The sequence below is a fragment of the Venturia canescens genome, chromosome 5, assembly GCF_019457755.1.
Source record: "Venturia canescens isolate UGA chromosome 5, ASM1945775v1, whole genome shotgun sequence".
Taxonomy (NCBI): domain Eukaryota; kingdom Metazoa; phylum Arthropoda; class Insecta; order Hymenoptera; family Ichneumonidae; genus Venturia; species Venturia canescens.
Window position 1 is genome coordinate 15,671,223 of NC_057425.1, and position 27,716 is coordinate 15,698,938.

The following is a 27,716-nucleotide window of genomic DNA, read 5'->3' on the forward strand; positions in this document are numbered from 1 at the left end:
CCGTCAACCTAGATAGCGAAAACTATGAAGAAATATACCTGGACATCGAAAACCATAGAAAAATATACGTACAATGGAGTTGTCGGCCTAGAGATCGAAAACCGTACAGAAATATACCTAGACATCAAAAACTATGGAGCCGTCGACCTAGACGTCGAAAACCATGAAGAAATATACCTAGACATTGAGAACTATCAAGCTGTCGACCTAGACGTCCAGAACCGTAGAGAAATATATCTAGACATCGAGAACTATCAAGCCGTCGACCTATACCAAGAAAACCATGGAGCCATCGACCTAGACATCAAAAACTTTGCAGCCGTCGACCTGGATAACAAAAACTATGGGGAAATATACCTGGTCATCGAAAACTATGAAACCGTCGTCCTGGATAGCAGAAACTATAAACAAATATACCTCGACATCGAAACCTACGGAGCCCTTAACCTAGATAGCAAAAGATATGAAAAAATATACCTAGGCATCGAAAACTATGAAGCTGTCGACCTAGACATCGGAAACTGTAGAGAAATATACCTAGACATCGAAAGTTATGGAGCCGTTAACCTAGATAGCGAAAACTATCGGGAAATATACCTAGACATCAAAAACTATGGAGCCGTCGATCTAGACATCACAAACTATGGAGCCGTCGATCTAGACATCAAAAACTATGGAGCCGTCGACCTAGACCTCGAAAACCATGGAGCCGTCGACCTAGACATCAAAAACTTTGCCGCCGTCGACCTCGATAGCAAAAACTATGAAGAAATATATCTAGACATAAAAAACTATGAAGCCGTCGGCCTAGACATCGAAAACTATGGAAAATTATACCTGGACATCGAAAACTGTGGAGCCATCAATCTAGATAGCGAAAACTATGGGGAAATATACCTAGACATTAAAAACTATGGAGCCGTCGACCTACACTTCGAAAACCATGGAGCCGTCGACCTAGACATCAAAAACTTTGCCGCCGTCGACCTCGATAGCAAAAACTATGAAGAAATATATCTAGACATCAAAAACTATGAAACCGTCGGCCTAGACATCGAAAACTATGGAACCGTCGACCTCCTAGACCTCGAAAACCATGGAGCCGTCGACCTAGATATCAAAAACTTTGCCGCCGTCGACCTAGACATCGAAAACCATGAAGAAATATACCTAGGCATCGAAAACTGTGTGAAAACTTTATGAAAACATACCTAAACATCGAAAACTGTGGAGAAGTATACCTGGACATCTGAAACCATGGAGAAATACACCTAGATATCGGAAACTATGGAGTTGTCGACCTAGACATCGAAAACCTTGGAGGAATATACCTAGGCATCAAATAACATGGAGAAATACACCTGGACATCGAAAACTATGAAGCCGTCGACCTAGACATCGAAAACTGTTGAGAAATATACCTAGACATCAAAAGTTATGGAGCCGTCAACCTCGATAGCGGAAACTATGAAAAAATATACCTAGACATAAAAAACCAAGGAGAAATATACCTAGACATCGAGAACTATGGAGAAATGTACCTAGATATCGAGACCTATCAAACCTAGGCATTGATAACTATGGAGAAATATACGCAGACATTAAAAACTATGGAGCCGTCGACCTAGAGGTCGTAAATCACGTACAAATATACCTAGACATTGAAAACTATGGAGCCGTCGACCTAGACGTCGTAAACCACGTAAAAATATACCTAGACATAAAAAACTATGGAGTCGTCGACCTGGATGTTAAAAACTATGGAGAAATGTACCTAGACATCGAAACCCAAAGAAAAATATACCTAGACATTGAAAACTATGGAGCCATCGACCTAGACTTCAAAAACCTTGGAGAAATATACCTAGACATCGAAAACTATGGAGCCGTTGACCTAGACATCAAAAACCTTGGAGAAATATACCTAGACATCGAAAACTATGGAACCGTCGACCTAGACATCAAAAACCTTGGAGAAATATACCTAGACATCGAAAACTATGGAGCCGTTGACCTAGACATCGAAAACCAAGGAAAAATATACCTAGACATTGAAAACTATGGAGCCGTCGACCTAGATAGTGGAATCTGGAGCCGTCGACGTAGACAGGAAGTAGAAACGTCATCCTGGGCATCGAAAAACATGAAGTCGTCAACCTAGACAACAGAAGCCATGTAGTTGTTGTCGATCTGGGCATAAAAAATCACTATTAAGTCGACCTGGATTTTGACTACCACAAACCGTCGACTTCGTCACTGAAATTTGTAAAATTAACACGAAATTTCGGACCTTGAGAAAATTCGTATATTTTCATAATCATCCTACGATAAATCTATTACCATTCGAAGTACGAAATAAAAAGCAATTCGCATTTCAATTCAATGTAAATATTATTTCCTATTTTCGTGCTGAAAAAAACTGGAGCCTGAAATACATGGGTTATGTTATTTTACACTCGAATACGAATACTTTTTTATTTGAATGTGCTGTTTCTCTGTGGGCCATGTAATTAAACGCTGTTGGTTGATATAATCAACTGCGCATACACGAACTGTCAATCTGACAGTTGAAACTATCAAACTAAGAGCAGGACTTTAAATTCGAGATTTCAAAGCGACCAATCACAGCACGAATAAAGAGGCTTCAAGAATTCGATATTTCGATATAATTCGATACATTTCGAGCTCATGAACTTTTTATTAGAGGATAACAGACGATAACAGACAGTATACAAGAAAACATTGAGGACTATCAGAAACTTTCTCATCGGCGATTGGTCAAGACGGATAGATTCTCACCGGTGATTGGTTATGATGGGCATCAAGAAGCCCTTGTATGTATCGGTCTGAACCCATATACGGATACGTCAGCTGCGTAAATGTGTTGGTACTTTTTGCATAATCTTGAGCCCGTGCAAAGTTTTTTCTCAGCAATTACGCCACCGATCATGCTGATTTTGGGCGCAATCGAAAGAGAATTTCTTCATTAGCTGAAAGTTCAATTTTCAAATTGCGACATGACTCCTGAGCTTTGCAATTCAAGAAAATGACATGTCGATTTTACCCCCACCACCGCGAATCGTTTTATTCAGAGAAAGTATAGACTCGGCGAGAGCCTCGGGCCAGCAGACGACAGGGCTGTCAATGTACTTGTCCCGAGACTCTACCGAGTCTCTTGATACAACACCGGTTCTGGATACTTTTTTGCTGAGTCATTTTTACAATGACGTCATCATTTCGAATGTTCTAGAACGATGACGTCATCATTTCGAACGTTCTAGAACGATGACGTCATCATTTCGAATGTTCTAGAACGATGACGTCATCATTTCGAACGATGACTTTCGAATGTTCTAGAACGATGACGTCATCATTTCGAATGTTCTGGAACGATGACGTCATCATTTTTGTAGGAGGAATATTTATTCAAACGGTAAAAGAAAATATATGCGGTCTACGAACAGTACACCCTTCTATTAGTAAATGAGAAAATACAAAGATAGATATGATTTGAAGCAAAACGATAGTAGACTCTGATCAGTAAAATAAGTTGGAAGGTCCCGAGGGTTCGTCCGGTGAAGCAAGACTGCCCGTTTCGCGTCTTCGCTCGTGTCCTGTGACTCCAGAGGCCCGAGTCCACTCGAGGGCCTCGTTTTTTATGAGATCACCCCTTCGGTCTTTTCCAAGGGTTTTTCCCAAGAAAAACCCTTGAAACCCGCGTACTCCGCGAGACAGGAAAAAAAATGAAGAGCCCTGTCATTTGGCCATCACGTGTCCATCGGCTGTTTTAAAGACTCTCGAAAAATGTTCCTTTCATTCGGCCTCCCTGACCATGAGTCGTCCTCGACTCTCCTTCGATTCATCCCAAAAAGGCTGGAGGTGAACTCTAAAAAAAAAAGACCCGTCGGACACCACGTTTCCTCAAATTAGATAGATTCAAAAGATTCCATTTCGGAGAGAGAGAGACAACTACTGAACTGCCGCTTCGGCCATCCCGAACCAAGTGATCAAGTTCGCTCGTGACGGCTCGCTGCATCACAATAGTTAGCCTTTAGGATGGGTACTTCGGTAAGGACACCTCGAGTCCATCTGGACCACCAGATAGGCGCTCGAGCTTCTCTAGGTAACTGGAGTTTATTTTGGATCACCGGGACGCAATCATCCCGGAGGTCCTTTATCCCCGTGTGCATCGCGCCTCAGAGGTTCTTGAGCCGCAGCTCTAACGTGTGCGCGATGACTCAGAGGTAGGTTTCTACGTGTGTATCAATGCCTCAGAGGTTTCGGAGCCGCAGCTCTAACGTGTGCATTGATACCTCAGAGGTAGCTCAAATCTGAACAACGGGACACGTCCCAGAAGTTCCCCACTACGTGTGCACCAACGACTCAGAGGTTCCCGAGCCGCAACTCTAACGTGTCCGTTGATGCCTCAGAGGTAGTACTCTACGTGTGTATCAATGCCTCAGAGGTTTCGGAGCCGCAGCTCTAACGTGTGCATTGATACCTCAGAGGTAGCTCAAATCCGAACAACGGGACACGTCCCAGAAGTTCCCCACTACGTGTGCACCAACGACTCAGAGGTTCCCGAGCCGCAACTCTAACGTGTCCGTTGATGCCTCAGAGGTAGCATTCTACATGTGCACCAGCGCCTCAGAGGTTTCCGAGCCGCAACTCCAACGTGTGCGCTGATGCCACAGAGGTAGCCCGTCCTGACCAATCAGAACATATCCCCAGAGGTCGTTTACCACGTGTGCATCACGCCTCAGAGGTTTCGGAGCCGCAACTCTAACGTGTGCGTGATGCCTCAGAGGTGTTCTCGCGACATGGGTGCTGACAGTAAGAAGTTTAGACAGAGACAGGAAGAGATAGACAGAAAGACGATAAAAGACCTTGGCCATTTCCATAACAATATAGAACATGCGGATAAGTAGCAGCATGCAGGAAACGATACAGTCCATATTGTTCAGTCTTAAGGATTCATCCTTAAAACGTCCACGACAGCATATATGCCATTCGTTTCCTCGGTCTGCCTTCGCTCTCATGACGATTGTCCAAAATCACACGAGTGCACGTTTAGGTCCTAGACTATTGCATCAGGTCGAGGTTTGTTCTTCATATCGAACAAAATTAGCACCACCGGTATCCTGTCTTGAACATCACAGATCATAGTTTCGGGGCTGCCACACCGCCTTTATGCAGATCGGTTCTCAAATGGAACAATCTCGAGAACATCGTTTATCTCATAACCGGTATTTCGGCAACGGCTCGTTCTCACGTACATGTCTGCTCACGATCTCATTCGAAAAATCGTTTTTCGAGCTCATTAATAGCTCGACCACAGCCTCGTTCGAGAGTAAATCTGGATAACAATAAAAGAAAAAACAACAGACAACGGTACCCCCACAAATTGTGGAAATTCGAATGTTTCAAACAAACCTCATGTGCCGCCAAGATGCATTGGACGTAATTTGCATCTGGAAGCTATCTATCGGGGCGAGGCCTTTTTGACCCACAACCTCTCACGGTTTCCACAGGAAAAAAAACTCTCTTTGTAGCCACTGTGGAACAACACCCCATATAGTTGCCTTGAAGGGTTGCGTTTTGATAAGTCCCCTCTTCATCATTGGTATTTTGTGCATTTCTGGCACCGACGGCTTTAGCCGACACACGTTACTCTGTGAACACTCGTTACAAAATTTTTGTGTTTAGTGCTTTTTCCTTTCAGTGTTATTACCGGGGTTATAAACGATTTGAAATTCTTCGAGCTACCGCTTTTTCGACCCCCTTTCCTTTTTGCATAAGCCCTCATAGTCGAACTGTATAGTGTAGTCCTCACTATTTTTCTTTTGACTTGAAAATGCCTTAAAGTTTCCCTTCTCCCCCTTCCGTTCTTATGGCTCTGGTCTTTCCATTGAAATCAAGATGCTCCTGATCTACCTTAGGGGCATGAATCAGTCGACTAACCTCACCTCGAATTTTTCGAAATGAAAATTCACCGCTGTCGTCTGACCAATCAAAAAAGGCTCTGTCAGCGGACGCGGAAAGACGGCAAAAATACGCTGACAGGGGCTTTCTTCTATTGATCAAACCGTCTCGAACATATTCAATTTCGAAAATTGCAGCTATCTCTCCCGCACTCACGGTGGCGAGATAGCGATTGCTCCATCACTTTAAATATCTATGCCAGAGTCGAATACTGATTTTCGTCATACTACATCTCTCCAAAAAAAAGAACCCTCGAAGAGTGACACTGACACACGTGTTCCTAAGCGCCTAGCCATAGTCTGCTTTTTTTCCCATCGCCTCCGAATACGTTTTCTCCACCCCCAGTAAACTTCACCGGCCGAAAACTTACGACCGTTTCTATCCTTGCACAATTCATTTGAACGACTTGACTCGCTTTCCGCTTGTTACATTTACAATTGCGATCTTGTCCGTTTTTTCCGAGTCAACCGACGCTCGAATCCCTTTTTATTTTCCCGTCGAGGCGCAGTCTGGAGAATCTTGGCACTCCACAACAAGCGATAGAATATAATGCATGATCGATTATAGCTTTTACTTTTCGAGCCTAATTCCTTTTGTATATCTAAATAATTCAACTCCTTCCTCCTTGATGTAGTTCATGTTTGACACTGGTTTGAACGCAAAACTGCTAATTACTGTTTTCCAGGTCATTCCTTCGCGTAGACGGACCTATGGGTCGTTTATAGCCTTTTCTATCGGCAGAACATTTTTATTTCCAAAGTCCCCTTTAATGTTTTCTCGTTTTCTGGACACAATATTTGTTATTGAGTGCCGCGATCGATTTTAATTCGTCCTCCTCTATCTCTTTGGATTTTTTTTCAAACAATCGAAACACGGCTACAGAACGCGTTGTGAAAGGTACAGTTTTGATTTCGATACTCAGTGAATCCATAGCGTCGTCCCAAATAGAGATATTACTTACAAGAAATCAACCCATGAAATTTCCCGTTTTTTCCTCGTTTTTATTCTCCACGTCATCGTTTCTTAATGACTTGGTACTCTTTCCTTTTCTCTTTGAACAAAATTTATTTAAAACGATTTGAACAGGCGGCGTACTTCGCTCTAAACTGTCCCTGGAATCTGAAGCTCAAACTAGCTCTTGGAATAAACCTATCTCATACGCTTAGCTTCGCCATTTTTCGTTATTACCACTGAGTTGGCATACTCTTGACCATTTTTGGTGTTCTCAATAGACGCAGGCAAATAGGTATTAACATATGTATGTCTTTTCAACTAACCGACCAAGCACTAGATTCTAGTCAACAGACCAGTTTCAAGACAAAAAGAGTCAAAATGTTTGACCATTAGAGCTTATTTCTATACAATACTCGCCAGTATTATCCGGAAGCTAAATGACATTGAGGTTACTCGAGTTCGAGCGAGTCATCATCCTTGCGACCCTCAGCGTACCAGTGTTTAATTCCAGTCAAAATTCCTTCGAGCTACACCTTTTCAATGTGCCCTGTTCCGTCGCTTGATCTTTTTCTTGCGCCTTGATTTCTTCCCTTGTTTTTCTTGCCTTGTGTCCGCGCCGCACGTTATCTCTATCGATAACCAAATTGAGGGCCTCAACAGCGATCCCTACCACGCAGATCGTCATCATCGCTATGCAAGCGTTGCAGTCCACTGTGCCCAGTTTAACAGCTTTGACCATGGGTTGTTCATCGATTGATGATTCAGCAACAATGCGTCAGTTATAACACCAATTAATGGGCTTGATGATAATTATTCCTCAATATTATTATCCGTAAACAGCACTGAATTCTTTCCTTCCTTTTGCTCACTTTTCACTGTTCTCTTTTCACTTTTCACTGTCCACTTTTGTGCGCTTGAAGTGTATCCCACTTCTGATCTGTAGGAGGAATATTTATTCAAACGGTAAAAGAAAATATATGCGGTCTACGAACAGTACACCCTTCTATTAGTAAATGAGAAAATACAAAGATAGATATGATTTGAAGCAAAACGATAGTAGACTCTGATCAGTAAAATAAGTTGGAAGGTCCCGAGGGTTCGTCCGGTGAAGCAAGACTGCCCGTTTCGCGTCTTCGCTCGTGTCCTGTGACTCCAGAGGCCCGAGTCCACTCGAGGGCCTCGTTTTTTATGAGATCACCCCTTCGGTCTTTTCCAAGGGTTTTTCCCAAGAAAAACCCTTGAAACCCGCGTACTCCGCGAGACAGGAAAAAAAATGAAGAGCCCTGTCATTTGGCCATCACGTGTCCATCGGCTGTTTTAAAGACTCTCGAAAAATGTTCCTTTCATTTTAGAACGATGACTTTCGAATGTTCTAGGCCGATGACGTCATCATTTCGAATGTTCTGGAACGATGACGTCATCATCATTTCGAACGATGACTTTCGAATGTTCTAGAACGATGACGTTATCATTTCGAATGTTCTGGAACGATGACGTCATCATTTCGAATGTTCTGGAACGATGACGTCATCATTTTAGAACGATGACGTCATCATTTCGAATGTTCTGGAACGATGACGTCATCATTTCGAATGTTCTGGAACGATGACGTCATCATTTTAGAACGATGACGTCATCATTTCGAATGTTCTGGAACGATGACGTCATCATTTCGAATGTTCTGGAACGATGACGTCATCATTTCGAATGTTCTGGAACGATGACGTCATCATTTCGAAAATTCTGGATACTTTTTTGCTGAGTCATTGTCACGATGACGTCATCATTTCGAATGTTCTGGAACGATGACTTTCGAATGTTCTGGAACGATCACTTTCGAAAGTTCTGGAACGATGATGTCATCATTTCGAATATTCTAGAACTGAGGTCATTTCAAAAGTTCTAGAACGTCATTTCAAAATGTTCTATGAGACACCCTTTTCTGTTTTACCGACTGAAAATTTCGGAAAAATGTTAGAACCATAGATGTCGCAGTTAATAGTCGCTCCTGATACATTTCAAGAATTTTTAAATCTGATTGATGACCTCATCCCGATTTTAAAATTCTGGAAAAATGTGTATCATAGTGGGGATGTAGCCTATAAAAGGAGATTTTTCCCCTCATCGTCACTTTATGCTGAACCTTCGACCATTTCGTTACCGTGAAAAACAAGCTGAGCAATGGAAGCCATATTGGATTTGCAAGGTTTCAAGATGCCTATCAATAAGTTCGTATTGAAAGAGGTAGCAGTCATTAAAATTTATCCCAGTGCGGAAGCTTACGAGGAGTTTGGATGCTTTCTAGTTAAGCCTCCATGTGAATGGGATGGTTTGCCAGCCAAATATAAGAGTCAGAATAAGTGGTGTGAACGTAACCATCACGGTATCCCATGGAATGCTGGTGATATTCCTTATGATGAATTAAAGAACGTATTTGACATTATTTAAAAAAATGTGAATTTAGTTTATGTGAAAGGATTGGAAAAAAAGCAATGGATCACAGATATTATAGGAGATTCAAAGTTGATCATTAATATGGAGGATTTGGGTTGCTCCGCATTGCGAAAATTACCCACGCCAATATATCAGCATTACAAGTATCACAATGGGGTACGCGAATACAATTGTGCCTTTGAGAATGTTCAACGTTTGAAGGAATGGTATTTGAAGCATGGTGTTGAAAATTCATCATTTCCACGATCCTTAAGAATCTTCGCTACATTGGGAAGTCTGAGAGCAATGAAGACGGAGGATATTGCTTGTCTTCCTCAAGAATTTATTCTAACTTATACATGGAAGGACATTGACGACGTATGGGACAGACTTCCTAAAGAATGGTGCACCGATGAGGATTTCATGAGTTATCGCCGATGTCGAAAACACTATCAAAAAACGGATACCGACGAATTCGATGGACCTATACCGTTAATCATAAATTGTCTCAAATATCAATTTTTTTCTGAAAATCTGTATGATGAATAAAATATACATAAATGTTTTCAAGTTTTTAAAATTTCACAATACTGCTTATAAAAAGAGAGAAATATCAATTACTGATTAAGAAAGAAAATAACTCATCTATCAAATATGACATCAGTCATGAGCCGCACTATAGAACAACAAATCCGTGATAGTTCGAGCATGCTTGTAACATGATGCTCTGCGGAGCCAGCCACGTAATAATTATTTATTTTTTTCTGGGTCACTGAGTGACGCGAAATACGTATAAATTAAGTTTGCTCTATGATCCAAGAAAAAAAATTTGAAATTATTCCCTGCTTATTCAAATACGTTTAAAACACATATGTTTCCGTAGTGGAGCGTCTTATCTCCTGTAACCCGATCTTTGGATAAATTCGTCTATGAATGTTACGAAGTATTTTCTCTCGTTTATTGTAGGAAATTGCGTGTTTCAGCGGACAGAAGCTTCTCTTCTGCATTCTCTGTAACAACGCTTTATTTCTCGAATAAACGGACGATTTATAATTTCTTGTGTGTACTTTATTTCGCGCTGACCTGCCTCACTCTCTTTCTGCATGTTCGATTGACGATACGTTTCACATTCTGACTCAGGAAATAATCATAACTAAAATATATCTAATTTCGTGTCCGTGTGAGAAGAAGCAATCAAGTTGTACTCGTGGGAGTGTATACTCCACGCACACCAGCATGGAATATTCGGCACGTCGATCGAGAGTTCAACATTCTCTTATCTTATTCTTTTTACTCGATCTCATATTTTCAGAGCCCAGTTTTCTATTAAACAATTCAATAAATATATTTTTCTCACAGTATGCCAACCAATTAACTCAAATCGTAAATATTTTTGTACATAAAGCTTAAAAAAAAGTTAATACGAAAATATGTTTTTTACATTTTTATTCGTTGATCGCTGTTATACATTTTGCATGGAACTGTCAACAATTTTGCATGGAAATAAAAATGTTCACATGAAAATAAATGTTTTTTACATATAAATAAATTCACACTGGTTGTATTTTCCACCCAAAGGGCGTACATGAAGATGATTTTCCACAGATGCTTGAGTCATTTTTTGAAATTCCTCAGGATGTTCTTGGAATGCTTTGGTGATTCTGGCTGGTAGAAATACTTGAAATTCGTTCTCAAGTTCCATTGTGACTTGTCCTCCGAATGTTGTATTGATTTGCTTCAAACCGGTGATTTTGTAGATTTTTCCAGGCTCCAAATCTACGAACTTCTCCGTTGGCAGGAAATTATCCATGCGACTGACTTTGTTGATTACCGACAAATCCATATTATTGAGATCACTGTTCTTGATATAAATATAATATTTTATAAAAAAAAATACAGAACAATTCGAAAAAAATTTCACAAATCTTGAAAAAACATTATATTAAAACAAAAACTAATCTGTATCTATTTTTTAAAGTGTCAAAAGAATCAAATAACAAGTAAAAAATAAAAAACCGAAAAATCGGTCTTGAAATCATTTTGGAAACCGATGCCTCATTCTTCTTATTAGATTCGAACAGCTAAATCAACTGAAAAAAATTCCATCTAATTTACGTGCGGCATTAAAATTTATTATATTAATTCGAGGCCAAGTATTTTCTAATGAATTGAAAAAAGTTACCACTTGAATTACGTACAGCATTAAAATTTATGATATCAATCGGTGGACAAGTATTTTATTAGTAACTCCAAATTTTGACATTATTAAATTCTTCTAAGAAGCTTTTAAATCCAAAAAAATCACATGAAAGCTAGTCATATGTTACTCTGTGGTGGCAGAGACTTATAAGAAAATCAATTCTTCTCAGACTTTCAGGATCCTCTGGTATTATTCACAAAATGCGACGTCGATTGGATCGAAACAAATTATGTTTAAATATGTGTTAAAAGTACTTGTCCGGCCCATCACTATTCATTTAAATAAAAATCAATCATGAAAAAATGGAATTGTATGGCAGAATCCGGTTAAACATTTATTGAAATGCGATTCATTATTAGTTTAATGTTCTTAATAATAGTATAGGTTAGTTCTTATTCCGAATGGAATTCGTTCGCTGGAAGAATAAGTGAGAAGCAAAAATTGCCGTCATTCAATACAAACTGAAGAGTTATTTTTTAAACTTGAACATATATATTATGTACAATTATTTTCATTTATCAATGGACAATAATATCCCTTGTATATTGCGGAACAATTTCTTTGCTTTTTTTATTAAATTAGTGCAATTACGTAAAAATTACTTGAAGATAATTCTCTCAATTCCCTCTGCATGGATACTTGTGATCCATCAGTTCTAGACAAGCACTGATTGTTATTGGGATGAACAATTTAAACGAAAAGTGATGGGCCGGACAAGTACTTTTAACACATATTTAAACATAATTTGTATCGATCCAATCGACGTCGAATTTTGTGAATAATACCAGAGGATCCTGAAAGTCTGAGAAGAATTGATTTTCTTATAAGTCCTGCCACCGTAGAGTAACATATGACTAGCTATAATGTGATTTTTTTGGATTTAAAAGCTTCTTAGAAGAATTTAATAATGTCAAAATTTGGAGTTACTAATAAAATACTTGTCCACCGATTGATATCATAAATTTTAATGCTGTACGTAATTCAAGTGGTAACTTTTTTCAATTCATTAGAAAATACTTGGCCTCGAATTAATATAATAAATTTTAATTCCGCACGTAAATCAGATGGAATTTTTTTCAATTGATTTAGCTGTTCGAATCAAATAAGAAGAATGAGGCATCGGTTTCCAAAATGATTTCAAGCGCGATTTTTCGGTTTTTTATTTTTTACTTGTTATTTGATTGTTTTGACACTTTAAAAAATAGATACAGATTAGTTTTTTTTACAGATAATGTTTTTTCAAGATTTGTGAAATTTTTTTCGAATTGTTCTGTATTTTTTTTTATAAAATAATTTTTTTACAATTTAAAAAAAAAATTTTTTCAAGTTTTTTTTATGGATGGAATTATCAGCAAACGAGGGACCATCAATGTACTTGTCCCAACCTTTTTTTTCCTAGGGGAAGTTTATGGTTTGATATCACGTCTTTTTTCTCAAAAGTTCCTTATTTATTTTCAGTTGACTATAGGATTTTAGTTTGAATTTCTATGGATTATTTATGTTTTATGTCTTATAACGTTGGTTTTCACGAAAAGAGACCTATTTTTCGACTTAAGACTATGGCAATGTTTTTCTTTGTACTCTGATATGTTTTGTCAATTAGAAACCCAAGCGCACGGTCGCAAGCGGGTTGGAGGCCGGGATATGATTTTCGGCTTATAACGCTGGTTTCCACGAAAAAGGACCTATTTTGCGTCAAAATTTTACTGGAAATATTTCGTCACAGGTCTGTTCTTGGACTTTGGCGCTTTTTTTCCTTGTACCCTAATATGTTTTGTCAATTAGGAACCAAAGAGCACGGTGAAAAGCGGGTTGGGGGCCGAGATATGATTTTCGGCTTATAACGTTGGTTTCTACGAAAAAAAAACCTATTTTTCGTCCAAATTGTACTGAAAATATTTCGTCACAGGTTTGTCCTTGGACTTTGGCAATTTTTTTCTTCGTACTCTAATATGTTTTGTCAATTAGGAACCAAAGAGCACGGTCGAAAGTGGGTTGGAGGCCGGGATATGATTTTCGGCTTATAACGTTGGTTTCCACGAAAAAAGACCTAAACTAAATTTCGTTAAAATTGTACTGGAAATATTTCGTCACAGGTCTGTTCTTGGACTTTGACGATTTTCCCCTTGTCTTCTAATATGTTTTCTCCATTGGGAACTCAAGAGCATTTAGCAATGCGTGTTGCGGGCTGAGATGTGATTTCCGGCTTATAACGTTAGAAAAAAGAAAGGAAAAGAGGAAAGACAGATCAAATTCAAGACACAACAAATCCAACAGAATTGGCCATTTTTAAATGTCGCTTTTGCATTCTGAATCTAGACGTTTTCGTGTCATCCAAAACATGCCCCCGATGAAATATATTTCCAAAGTTTGCAAGTGGCCGCTGAGATCCAATTATCTACAGTTTGATAGTTGCAGAAAAAAGGCACCCGAAAACATTTATTGTGTCAGAACTCAAAGAAGCAAAAAAAATGAGCCTACTTAATTCTACAGAGCAACGGAAATCAAAGACGTTTAAGGTACCTGCATTGGTTGTGGAGGAAAACAATTTCATTTCAGGATAATTTAGAAATAAATTTAGAAATTCAGAAATTTAGCATGGAATTTAGAAATAGGAAAATTAAGTTAAATAGTAAAGCTGAAACCTTTTGTGATGAATTTTTGAATTTACATGTTACGGTTGGAGTAAAAAATTAAAATGATTGGCACACATGCTGCGACACAAAAATATCAAAGTTTGAAGGTATTCGCTCCATATTGCAGTAATACAAACTTCAATACTATTTGAAAAGAAACACTTTAAAACTTGCTGAACAAAGTTCCATTCCATATTACTATAATCAAAGATAGGGGGTGATACTAGCACATATACTTATCCACAGAAATTTCAAAGTTCGCAGGTATCTGCTGCGATTCAATGTATCTGCGCAATTAGTTTGGAAGACAGCAATTTCAAACCCATCCATAAATGAGCAACTGAAGACTTTTCTAATGAATTTTTCACTTCATATTTATGTTACGGTGAGAGTCAAAAAGTAAAATGAATGGCACAGTATATAAATTTTATAGTTTGCAGATTTTTGCTGTATTTCAGTGATCCAAATATATAGTATTATAGTGAAAGGGTGTTAGAAGTCATGATGTTACATTAAAATGACATAGCGCACATAACATTCAGAAATTCTGTAGGTTTCCATGATGTTGGCAGGCATTATACTCAATCGCATCCAAAACTGAGCAACTGTAGACTTATCGTAATGAATGTTTTCACCAATAATTCCACATTTGCAGTTTGCAGAATAGAAATACTCAACATACACGTTATTTCATAAGTATTGTTGTCAAAATTTGTGTTTGCCTACCGCATTCCGAAGATTAAACTTTTCATATTATCAGCAAAAAAAGCATCCAAAGACTTTTTCGAACAAGTTTCAAAATTTATTACTCGACAGGCCAGGTGGAAAAAGTATAACTACACTTATATCAACACCAGAAACTGTTTTGAGAATCTGATATACAAAATGTGCGAATAATGATCATAGTCGGAAACCACTTGAATCAGGTTACCACAATCAGCATGAAGAAATGGTAGAAAATTAAAGGACACATATTAGGCAACCAATTAATAATATGTATCGATCCGCTGCAAACCGATGGAGTCAAAACAAGGATCGGAAAGAGCAGAGCCAGACTCAATAGGAAGCAAAATATGGGAATATTCAAAAATAATGATGACACAAAAAATAAATTAGAAAACATTTATTCGATTGGAGTTTCTCACATTATATATACTAACAGTTCCGTGTGTTCTTGTTTTATTAATTATCAACCATAATATTTCAGATCGCAAAAAGAAAATTTGACGTTATAAGTTGACGAACACTTTTTCTTACAACTTCCAGACCTATTTTTGATAAACTGATTTGCCTTATTTATATTATTCACTATATAACTATGCGAACGTTTGTTACATATGTCCCGCACTTCGTAACGTCAAACCCCGGCCGGTTCGTTGTTACCACACAGCTATCAAAGGGAACTCGTATATATAACCTACATAATTACACATGATATATAATCACGCAACTGACGATATTGTTACGTCCTAGCATTACGCTAAACGCCCCTCACTTTTTCTCTTCAACTCAAACGCTATCACGAGTATATTTCTAACCTTTATCATCATTTGTCGATACATAGTTCGTATCTAAGAATATATATAAACACAGAGCGTATCCAGACCATCCATAACAAATACATCCAGCGAGACACTCGGCACTCGCACATATTTTTTTCCTCAACTGTCCATTCTTTAAACACTCACAACGCGTGCCCTAGACTCTCCCCGACGTTCCGGCGCCATAAATAATCCTATACGACGAGGACGGAAAACCAGGAATAAACACTCCAAGACCGATTTCCTATCCTTGAATTTATTATCAATGCAGCATTTCCTGAATCCACACAAAATTCCAGAGATGCGTTCCGAAACTCGCGTTTCCCACGAGTCCCGAAAACAGATGCTCTTATCTCAAGTGCAACACATGCACATCTCAGAACTCCGTTCAACACACTTTCCCTAATTCTAAGAAATCTCGAGCGACTTTTCCTCCAATCATTTCTCCGGAAAAGTCTCCCCCATATTCAAATCCAATCATCAAATCAGACGATACTTTTTACCCAATCCAAACTAAAAAACCACAGAGAACAAACCCCCTCTACAGCATCCTACCCCCAAAAAACACATCCTCCTCTCGAACTCTAACTAGGCTAAGAATCTTAGTTGTTAGTCAGTTAGCATCGAACTATAAAGACATTAACATCGGAGAACTCTCCTTTCTCTAAATCCTAATTCATCTTAGAGAGCTCCGAATAATAGCTAACTCTTTGTTTAACAGTTTAATTTCTTAATTTGTAAAGTAAATAAGTGCATAAGTGTCTCAATAAACACATCAGAATATTTTGTAATAAACAAAATATCATCGAGTGTACTTATTTCATCAAGCTTTCGACACCGCTCAACAATTGGAAAATCCCTCCAATTCGCGGGCACAACCTCAATAAAAGGTCACGTATACCTGAAAATATAGCATATGTTCTCGGGCCTCGCACAAGACCCAAAGAAGACTCACTGGCAGAGGTACTCAGCGTACACTTTGCTTCTCTAAATCGGCGACTGTGCGCCCCCAACTAATCCTCCCTCCTGGGACGTAACAATATATTTACACTGAACAATATTCCGCGCACTCTGGTTTAATGGAAAGATTATCTCAGTTGACACTTATTTCCAATCGAATGAAATAATGAAATCTTGAAAAGTTTCGTTGACATATGCATCGCGCATTTTTTATATTTTTTATTTGCACACACAGAACACAGTCTACATTTACGCGGCCGCTTTTATACCGGTTTAGTATACCACAAGTTTTAACAAAATAAATGTTAACCACTTTTCACTAACCATTTTCATTTATTAATTAGAGTCCGCACACAACAGCACTTTGGGGATCATAACCTCACCTGTCAAAATGACGTTCAGTATGAAAACAAGTCTCGGGTGGTTTCGGATGTGCGTATCGATGTATTGATATCATATAACCTATTTACAAATGATATAAATGATAAACTTATTTTCAGTCAAACGAATTAATGAAATCTTAAAAAGTTTTGTCGACATGCACCGCGTATTTTTTTATTTTATTCTTTTTTACACACGACAGGTCACAGACTACATTTACGCGACTGCTTTTATACCGGTTTAGTTTAGCATTCTACAGGTTTTAGTACTATGCCCTTCGTAAGATGACGAAAGTTTTCTTTATTTATCCCACACACATTCCATAATGTCAAAACTCCGTTTGTTTATACGATGATCGAAAACTGACACATGGTTTATATATATTGTGACAATTTTATTTTTGGCGATTGTCACAAACGGAAATATGACATGAAAAGATGTCTTTCGCAGTCTTCCGTCTCTCGCTCGTTGCTTCGACCACGCACGACCACGCAAACCTTTTATAGAATAAGGATTTTAAGAATAATGAATTTATACCCCGTGATTTATTTTATTTGTTTCCATGCGAGCTATCCGGAGGAAATGGGCAGGGAAGATAGAATTTTTGGAAAATCATAATCCAAGGGACAAAACATTCAAAACGTCGGCGTACTTCGAGCAGGGCTCGTACGCAAAAATACCGTTACGTCCCGTACAACACACTCACACACACAATTTCACGATACACGCTCGGACATAGCTTCGAAAATTCGAGAAGATCGAGAATTTGAAATTCGGAAGGAGTCATCGACGTAGCAGTGCCGAAACCAGGGGAGTCCTGTCTGGAGGGACGTCGAACCCTTTTGAAGTTTCAGGATCTAACATCGAGAATCCAGGATCCGACGTTGTAATACTCCTCTTTCCCGTTAGTATTCGCGACAATAAATGTAAAATATAGGCCAGAGGTTATAGCTAACATCAAAAATTAAAATATTCAATCCCGCGAAAATTCGGGGCCCCGTCTAACGCCTAACGTCGAAAATTTCGAGTGACGCACCTGTCACTCAGTGAGCGAAGAGGGAGAGGAGGGGTGATAGCGCGCTACGGAACGAGGCCGGACTTCGACAGATTTTCGTGAAGTATCGAGCGAGCCAGACGTGGAGATCTCGAGAGTTGAGTGTGACTGTAAGTTCCCGCTTTCTTTCATTGATCTGTAATCGATGACCTCTCGAAGAATTTATCCGAACATTATTGTCTTCGCGGCGAATTGTATACTCGTCGTATCGGAAATTTAATTAAATTTAATTAATCCCGTCAAAAGGGCCAAAACCTCTCGAGAAATACGGTCACGGTGACGGTTTCGCCTCGCGACTTTTGTTCAAGCTTAGAGTTTGTTCTTTTTCTGTTCGTACCCGCGTTCCCAGCTAGTGAAGCGGCGTTTTCCGACAAAATTAAAAGTAAAGTAAATGTAGCTTGCGTGGCCGTGCTCGAAAATCTCCGTGTCGTGATAATTGTGCGAGGATTCGTGGGGAAAAAGTCGGGAATAATTGAGTAAGTGTGAGTGAGAGAGAGTGAGTGGATCGGGTTCGCGTACGATTGCGACGGGAAATAGCTCGGCCGAGTAACCGATTAGCGGGGACTCGGTGATTTCTTTCATCCCGTGAATATTTGTAACATCGTAATTTTCCATCGAATAATTCCCTGACCACGAGTAGCTCCGTGACAGGACGAAACGAGCTCGATATCAAATTATAGAGTGTGTAGAATCCCGATCGGGGTGTGAGTGTGATTCGCGACGTTTCCCCCCGAAATTGCGTGGTAGTCCCGTTAAAATTCTCACCAGCGATATAAAAATTTGTTAATCAAATATACGAATAAACGAAGTGTTCAACTAATCTTTAAATTGTAACATCAAATTGTGAGTTGAGATTCCAAGTTATTCTTCCCTTCGCCCACCCCCATCCCGCTGCCAGCCAAGCCGGTCAACATTTTCTGTTTCTCTTTTTCGTCGAGTCGCTCAGCGACTGGCGCCCACGGGATTTTTCCCGAAACAAAAATCGACGAGAGAGGGAAACAGAGAGTTTTGTGACAATGTTGGAAAATATGAAAATTTCGGTCACAATATATAATATTCACGGAGTCTGAGTGCGATCGGGGTAAGACTCAAAAGTTAGAAGGCCTAAAATGGCGAACAGGCATTCTGTATAACGCATTATAGATATACAGAATGCCTGTTCGCTATTTTAGGCCTTCTAACTCTTGAACCCCACCCGCGGTCGGCCTAGCAGCTGGAGGAACCGACATCGTTGAGCCAATCAGAATGCGTAGAGGCACAACTCTACTACTACTAACTACGTCAAAACGCGTATACGTATACGTCGAACTCGTGATGTGTCAGTAACTTTTGCATAATCTTGAGCCCGTGCAAAGTTTATTCTCAGCAAATACACCACCGAGAATGCTGATTTTGGGCTCATTCGACAGAGAACTTCTTAATTAGCTTAAAGTTCAATTTTCAAAGCCGTACATAACTCATGAGCTTCGCAATTAAAGAAAATCACATGCCAATTTTACCCCCACCACCGCGAATCGTTTTATTCAAAGAAAGTATAGTCTCGGCGAGAGCCTCGGGCCAGCAGACGACAGGGCTGTCAATGTACTTGTCCCGAGACTCTACCGAGTCTCTTGATTGTGACAACTTTCTTGTGAGATTGTTTGTATCACTTTTCAATTGAATGAGCTTTCGAAGTTCTTGAATATTTTTTAAAAATAATTCGATTCTCGTTTTTAATTCTCGACGATCCTTATTTCGATCTCGCATTTGACTGATGGACATCATGAAAAATTCAACCTTTTATACTCATCTACCCCTTCTCCCTGAATTTTTTCTGAATGACATCATCTATCCCGAATGATCCAGAATATTCTATTGATATTATTTATCATGAGTTATATTTTCCATCGTGAATGCTGCCATCTACTCGCACATTCTGGAATATACTAATCAGATAAGGATTATTCCTAGAATTTTTTTTCGGTTAATCATTTTTCCATTGAAATCTCTGCTCATGCTCGAGTATAAATAGAGCGGTACTCGTGTGATTCTTCATTGATTTCCTACCCTGTGCGCAATTACGATCTATACACAATGGAATCAAAAAAGTGTTTGCAACTAATAAGCTTGATGAAAAAGCCTATAAATTATTAAAAAATGCATCCGGTGATCAAGTAGATAAATGGATGAAATATGGAACTCGTAATATCAAATTATTAAATAAAATATTGAAAAATTGTGATCTATCGAGTGGTGAAAAAACGAAAATTTAAACAACTATATCATTGCTCATATCATTGCGTGAAAAATTTAAGAATGATCAGAGACGTGGTGGAAGTATTGGCGCGCGTGAAAAAATGACTGATCGTATTCGCTGGGTAGATCTCGAAACAGCTTTTAACAGTCATATCCGAACCGGTGCAGTGGTGAATCTCCTTCACAAGGATCTGAGATCATTCCTGTATGATGCAAAAGTATCCACAGTTAAAAGATTAGCAAATTTAATACAAAAAGTGGGAAATCTGAAAGTGAACGTTGTATTGGCGTGTGAATTTTCTACAATGAAAAATGGTGAAATAATCGAAGAGAAGAAATTTTTCAATACGAGAAATGAAGCAATCCTAGCCGCTACAGACATTAAAAGATGGTTCGATGAAAATGTAACGGATCAGCTGTTGACGAAAATCGAGGATTTTCAAGAACGTGATTCCGGTTGGTCGTTGCGTGAAATCATAAACCTCGTAGTCAATATCAATCAGTACTCACCGTTGCGTGGAGCTTTATCAACATTTGTTACGTTGCCTCACGACATACAAAAGAAGAAGGCTATCGTAAATATAAAAAACGATGATGAATTTTGTTTTCTGTGGGCTGTGACAGCAGCCCTTCATCCAATGCATAAGAATGTAGATAAACTTAGTTCATACTCTCAATATTTATCAGAGCTCAAGCATGACGGTATAAACTTTCCAATTACTTTAAACAGTATTCCTAAATTTGAAAAAATAAATAATTTGACAATCAACGTATATGGTATTGAAAAATGCAAACAAAAAAGTGAAATTGTACCGTTATACTTGAGTAAACATAAATCGGAAAAACCAACGATTCACCTTCTCATGGTGGCGAGTAATATTGGTATGGAAGTGGATGATGAGAACAATTTACAACCAATTTATCACTTTGCTTGGATTCGTAATTTGTCGCGTCTACTGAGTTCCCAGGTAACAAATTATAATCAACACACATGGTTCTGTGATAACTGCTTGAATCACTTCAAACTGCAAAGTTCTTTTGAAAATCATAAACGCGATTGCTTGAGTCTAAATAAGGCGAAAATGGTGTTACCGGACGAAGAAAACAAAATATTGAAATTCAAAAATTATCGGTACAAAGAATCAGTACCATTCGTTGTGTATGCCGATCTCGAGAGTATTCTCGAACCAACTGGAAATGATATACAGTGTCAAAAGCATGTCCCACACAGTGTAGCGTATTATTTACAATGTGCCTTTGACGAGACGCTCTCAAATTTTGCAATAAAACGTGGATCTGATTGTATCGAGTGGTTCATCGATCAATTATTGTTAATAGCGCAAATGGTTGATTCTCGTGTGAATAATATCTTGCCTATGGAACCGCTCACAACCAACGAAAAAATAGCGTATAAAAATGCTGAAATGTGTCATATCTGTGAGCAGCCATTCACTCACACTGATGTGAAGCACCGTGATCATTGTCATTTCACTTGTAAGTATCGTGGTGCTGCGCATCAAGGGTGTAATTTGAACTATACCAAGTCCCACACCATTCCAATAGTTTTTCACAATTTCTCCGGCTACGACTCACATTTTCTCATTAAATCTCTGGCTACACGATTCGATGGTACGGTTAAACTTCTTCCAATTAATAAAGATACATATATTTCTTTCACAAAATACGTCTCCGGCACAAATATAAATTTACGCTTCATCGATTCATTCAGGTTCATGCCAAGCAGTCTTGAAAAATTGTCATCTTACCTGAATGACCATAATAAATCGATTACCCGAAAACACTGTAATAGTGTGGAGGAGTTCAAAATGCTCTCAAGAAAGGGAGTATTTCCTTATGAATACATTGATTCTTGGGAAAAACTCGATGAAAAGCAGTTGCCATCAAAAGAGCATTTTTATTCAAAACTCAACAACGAGGAAATCTCCGACCAAGACTACGATCATGCAATGAAAGTTTGGAATGCGTTCAAAATCACCTCATTAGCTGAATATTCGGATTTATATTTGAAAACTGATGTACTGCTTTTGGCTGACATATTTGAAAATTTTCGACGCAACTGCTTTTCTACTTACAAATTGGACCCTCTGCATTATTTCACGGCTCCGGGACTTGCTTTTGATGCGATGCTTAGTGTACCGGGGTGGAGCTTGAGCTTCTCACTGATGTTGAGAAAATTTTGTTTATGGAGAGTGGTCTTCGTGGTGGAGTAGCACAGTGCTCAAACCGATATGCTCAAGCAAACAATAGATACATGAATGAAAAATTCGATCCAAACAAAGAGGAAACATATCTCATGTACTTTGACGTGAATAATCTCTACGGTGGAGCTATGAGTCTGTTTCTACCCTATGATGGTTTCGAATGGATATCATATATAGATATATTCAACGTTCCAGATGATTCGCCTATTGGTTACATACTCGAAGTAGACTTGGAATACCCTGAAGAACTTTTCGAGCTACATAAAGATCTCCCACTTTGTCCGGAACATTACACACCACCCAATAGTAAACAATCAAAATTGATAACGACACTTCATTCCAAACATAGATATATACTACATTATCGAAATTTAAAATAATATTTAAACCTGGGAATGAAACTAACCAAAATTCACAGAATTCTAAAATTTAACCAAGCCCCATGGCTGAAAAAATACATAGATTTAAATACAGAATTGCAAAAAAAATCCAATAATGAATTTGAAAAAAACTTTTATAAATTAATGAACAACGCAGTTTTTGGAAAAACAATGGAAAATGTGAGAAAACATAAAGATGTAAGAATCGTGACAAAGTGGGAGGGAAGGTATGGAGCAAAAGCTCTCATTGCAAAACCAAATTTCCATAGTTGTACAGTATTTGACAATGATATGGTTATAATTGAGATGGATCGCACCAAAGTACTTTTCAATAAACCCATTTACGTTGGATTTTCGGTTCTCGATCTATCGAAAACATACATTTACGATTTCCATCAAGAGACTCGGTAGAGTCTCGGGACAAGTACATTGACAGCCTTGTCGTCTGCTGGCCTGAGGCTCTCGCCGAGACTATACTTTCTCTGAATAAAACGATTTGCGGTGGTGGGGGTAAAATTCGCATGTGATTTTCTTTAATTGCGAAGCTCATGAGTTATGTACGGCTTTGAAAATTGAACTTTTAGCTAATTAAGAAGTTCTCTGTCGAATGAGCCCAAAATCAGCATGCTCGGTGTCGTAATTTCTGAGAATAAACTTTGCACGGGCTTAAGATTATGCAAAAGTTACTAACACATTCAGGATTTGACGTATCTGTATACGCGTACTCCAACCACTACAAACATAGGCCCCTTGGCATCCATGATCACCAATCCCTGGTGAGAGAAATTTTGTTGCAACCAATGAAAGGTGAGAGAATTTTTGGGCCAATGACATTCAAGAAAAAGAGCAAGGAAGTTTGGCGGAAAGCTAAGGAGCTCGGAGCTCGAGAGCTCGAAAGTACTCGAAAGTCACCAGCCGAAGTTTCACGTCATGTTGACGTTTGGGGTTATGATGTTATTAAGTGCGTGCGGGAAAATAAAAATAATTTTCACGTCATCTAACAAAGTGTATACTAATATTTATTTTGTTCTTATGGTAAACTAAACCGGTATAAAAGCGGCCGCGTAAATGTAGACTGTGATCTGTGTGTGAAAATGAAAAATATAAAAAAATGCGCGATGCTTATGTCAACGAAACTTTTCAGTATTTCATTATTTCGTTCGATTGGAAATAAGTGTCAACTGAGATAATCTTTCAATTAAACCAGAGTGCGCGGAATATTGTCAAGTGTAAATATATCGTCGGTTGCGTGATTATATATCATGTGTAATAATGTAGGTTATATATGCGAGTTCCCTTTGATAGCTATGTGTCGTAACGAACCGGCCGGGGTTTGACGTTCCGAAGTGCGGGACAAATGTAACAAACGTTCACACAGTTAGTGAATAATAATATAAAACAGCATGAGTGCTGTAAAAAAATTGGAGACAAGTACATTTATGTTTTATGTAACCTCGACTGATGAATGAAACCCGACGTGTTACTCGTGTAGTCCAAAAAATAAATGCTCGATGATTTATAAGAAGTTGTTCGATCTATTCTCTGGAAACTTGCTTCAATAATGAGCAATTCATTACTAAAGGTTATAAAAAAAAACTATTTCAAACGTAATGAATAAAAAAAATGAATCTGTTAAATCTTGGTAATGTATGAAAAACATTTGGTTCAAAGGAACAAAAGGTTGTCAAATAAATGCAAAAGGGACGAGTACATCGGATGACGAATAGACAAAATTTTTAACATAATGGTATGTAAAAAAAATTACGAAACCAACTGTGTTTGAATAAAACAATTAAGAAAAGCTCTCACAAATCATGAAAAAACATTATATTAAAAAAATTAAAAATCTGGAATTATTTTGTAAAGGAAAAAAAAAATCAAATAGAACGTGAAAAATTCATTCTTACGGGAAGTATCCGGAACTTGAGAAAGTTCTAAAACTTGCTTCAAATGAGCAATTCATTACTAAAGGTTATAAAAAAACCATTTCAAACGTAATGAATAAAAAAAATGAATCTGCTAAATCCTGGTAATGTATGAAAAACGTTTGGTGTTCAAATGAACAAAACGTTGTCAAATAAATGCAAGTGACGAGTACATCGGATGGCGAATGAAAAAAATTAAAAACATAATGGTATGTAAAAAAAATTATGAAACCAACTGTAAATAATTTCAACAACACAATTAAGAAAAGCTTTCACAAATCGTGAAAAAAATATTATATTTAGAAGAAATACAAATCCGTAATTATATTGTAAAGGAAAAAAAAATTCAAATAGAACGTGAGAAATTCATTCCTACGGGAAGCACCGGAACTTGAAAAAGTTCTAGTGAATCAAAAAGTTACCAAAAAATCGCATCAAAGGTAAAAGTCATTTGTTACTCTATGGTGACAGATACTTAGAAGAAAATCGATTCTTCTCAGACTTTCAGGATCCCTTGGTATTCACAATATTCGATGTCGATTTCGTGTCGGTACAAATTATGTTTAAATATGTGCTAAAAGTACTTGTCCGGCCCATCACTTTTCATTCAAATTGCTCATTCAAATAAGAATCAAACTAGACCTTAATTAATGTATTATTTTTATGGAACTAGTATTAACGCTGCCGTTACACGCCCACCTGAATTCGAACATCATCTCATATATGCTCGGCAGCAACTATTTCTTCGCAACAATTCACTCATGTTTTTATGTTGATTTTAACAAAGTGCAATTGTGTATGTGATAATAAAAAAAAACGAGATTATACAGACGAATCCTCTCGAAAATTTATTAAAATGTGATTTATTATCAGTTGAATATCTTCAGTAATTGAATAGGTTAGTTGCTATAACAAATAAAATTCGGTTGAAGAAGGAAATGTGAAGTAAAAATTGCCGTCATTTCAATATAAACTGGAGAGTTAATTTGGAAGCTTGACAATTTTTATCATCCGAAGGGTATTTTTTCATCAATACACAATAATATCTCTTGTATATTACAAAAAAATTGAATGCAATTAAGTTAAAATCTCTTGGAGATAATTTTCTCAATTCCCTCTGTAGGCATACATATGATCCATTAGATCTAAAAGAGCCCTGATTTTTATTTGAATGAGCAATTTGAATGAAAAGTGATGGGCCGGACAAGTACTTTTAGCACATATTTAAACATAATTTGTACCGACACGAAATCGACATCGAATATTGTGAATACCAAGGGATCCTGAAAGTCTGAGAAGAATCGATTTTCTTCTAAGTATCTGTCACCATAGAGTAACAAATGACTTTTACCTTTGATGCGATTTTTTGGTAACTTTTTGATTCACTAGAACTTTTTCAAGTTCCGGTGCTTCCCGTAGGAATGAATTTCTCACGTTCTATTTGAATTTTTTTTTCCTTTACAATATAATTACGGATTTGTATTTCTTCTAAATATAATATTTTTTTCACGATTTGTGAAAGCTTTTCTTAATTGTGTTGTTGAAATTATTTACAGTTGGTTTCATAATTTTTTTTACATACCATTATGTTTTTAATTTTTTTCATTCGCCATCCGATGTACTCGTCACTTGCATTTATTTGACAACGTTTTGTTCATTTGAACACCAAACGTTTTTCATACATTACCAGGATTTAGCAGATTCATTTTTTTTATTCATTACGTTTGAAATGGTTTTTTTATAACCTTTAGTAATGAATTGCTCATTTGAAGCAAGTTTTAGAACTTTCTCAAGTTCCGGATACTTCCCGTAAGAATGAATTTTTCACGTTCTATTTGATTTTTTTTTTCCTTTACAAAATAATTCCAGATTTTTAATTTTTTTAATATAATGTTTTTTCATGATTTGTGAGAGCTTTTCTTAATTGTTTTATTCAAACACAGTTGGTTTCGTAATTTTTTTTACATACCATTATGTTAAAAATTTTGTCTATTCGTCATCCGATGTACTCGTCCCTTTTGCATTTATTTGACAACCTTTTGTTCCTTTGAACCAAATGTTTTTCATACATTACCAAGATTTAACAGATTCATTTTTTTTATTCATTACGTTTGAAATAGTTTTTTTTTATAACCTTTAGTAATGAATTGCTCATTATTGAAGCAAGTTTCCAGAGAATAGATCGAACAACTTCTTATAAATCATCGAGCATTTATTTTTTGGACTACACGAGTAACACGTCGGGTTTCATTCATCAGTCGAGGTTACATAAAACATAAATGTACTTGTCTCCAATTTTTTTACAGCACTCATGCTGTTTTCACGGTTTGATTTGACTACTTTTTGTGCACTGTGAACTTGAAAAAAATTCACAGGCCATGTTACGACACAACTATTATCATTAATTCATTTTTTTGTTCGTTCCAAGAAATACACATAACTATTCTTGGCGTTTCTCGGCCAACTTCTTTTTTCGACCTTAGCATCATCAGCAAAAACCCATGACGTACCAGATCTTAACATGTTCGTATAATGCCCTTCAAATACTGTTCGATCATGATGGAAAATAGCACTATTGACTTTATATTTTTCGCCGCAAACAGTAACTACAGCGGATGGAATACCTTTAATACTAAAATCAATCTTTGAAAGTTTCATAGTTTTTTCATCTATAGATAATATTAAAAGTTGAAGAATCAAAACGCCTTGAACAGTTGATAGCGAAGTTTTTGTTAAGAGTGTTCCCATTCCGCCACAAGCATTGCACTGATGACCTTCAATCGGATTCCACTGAGACAAACTATGTTCGATTA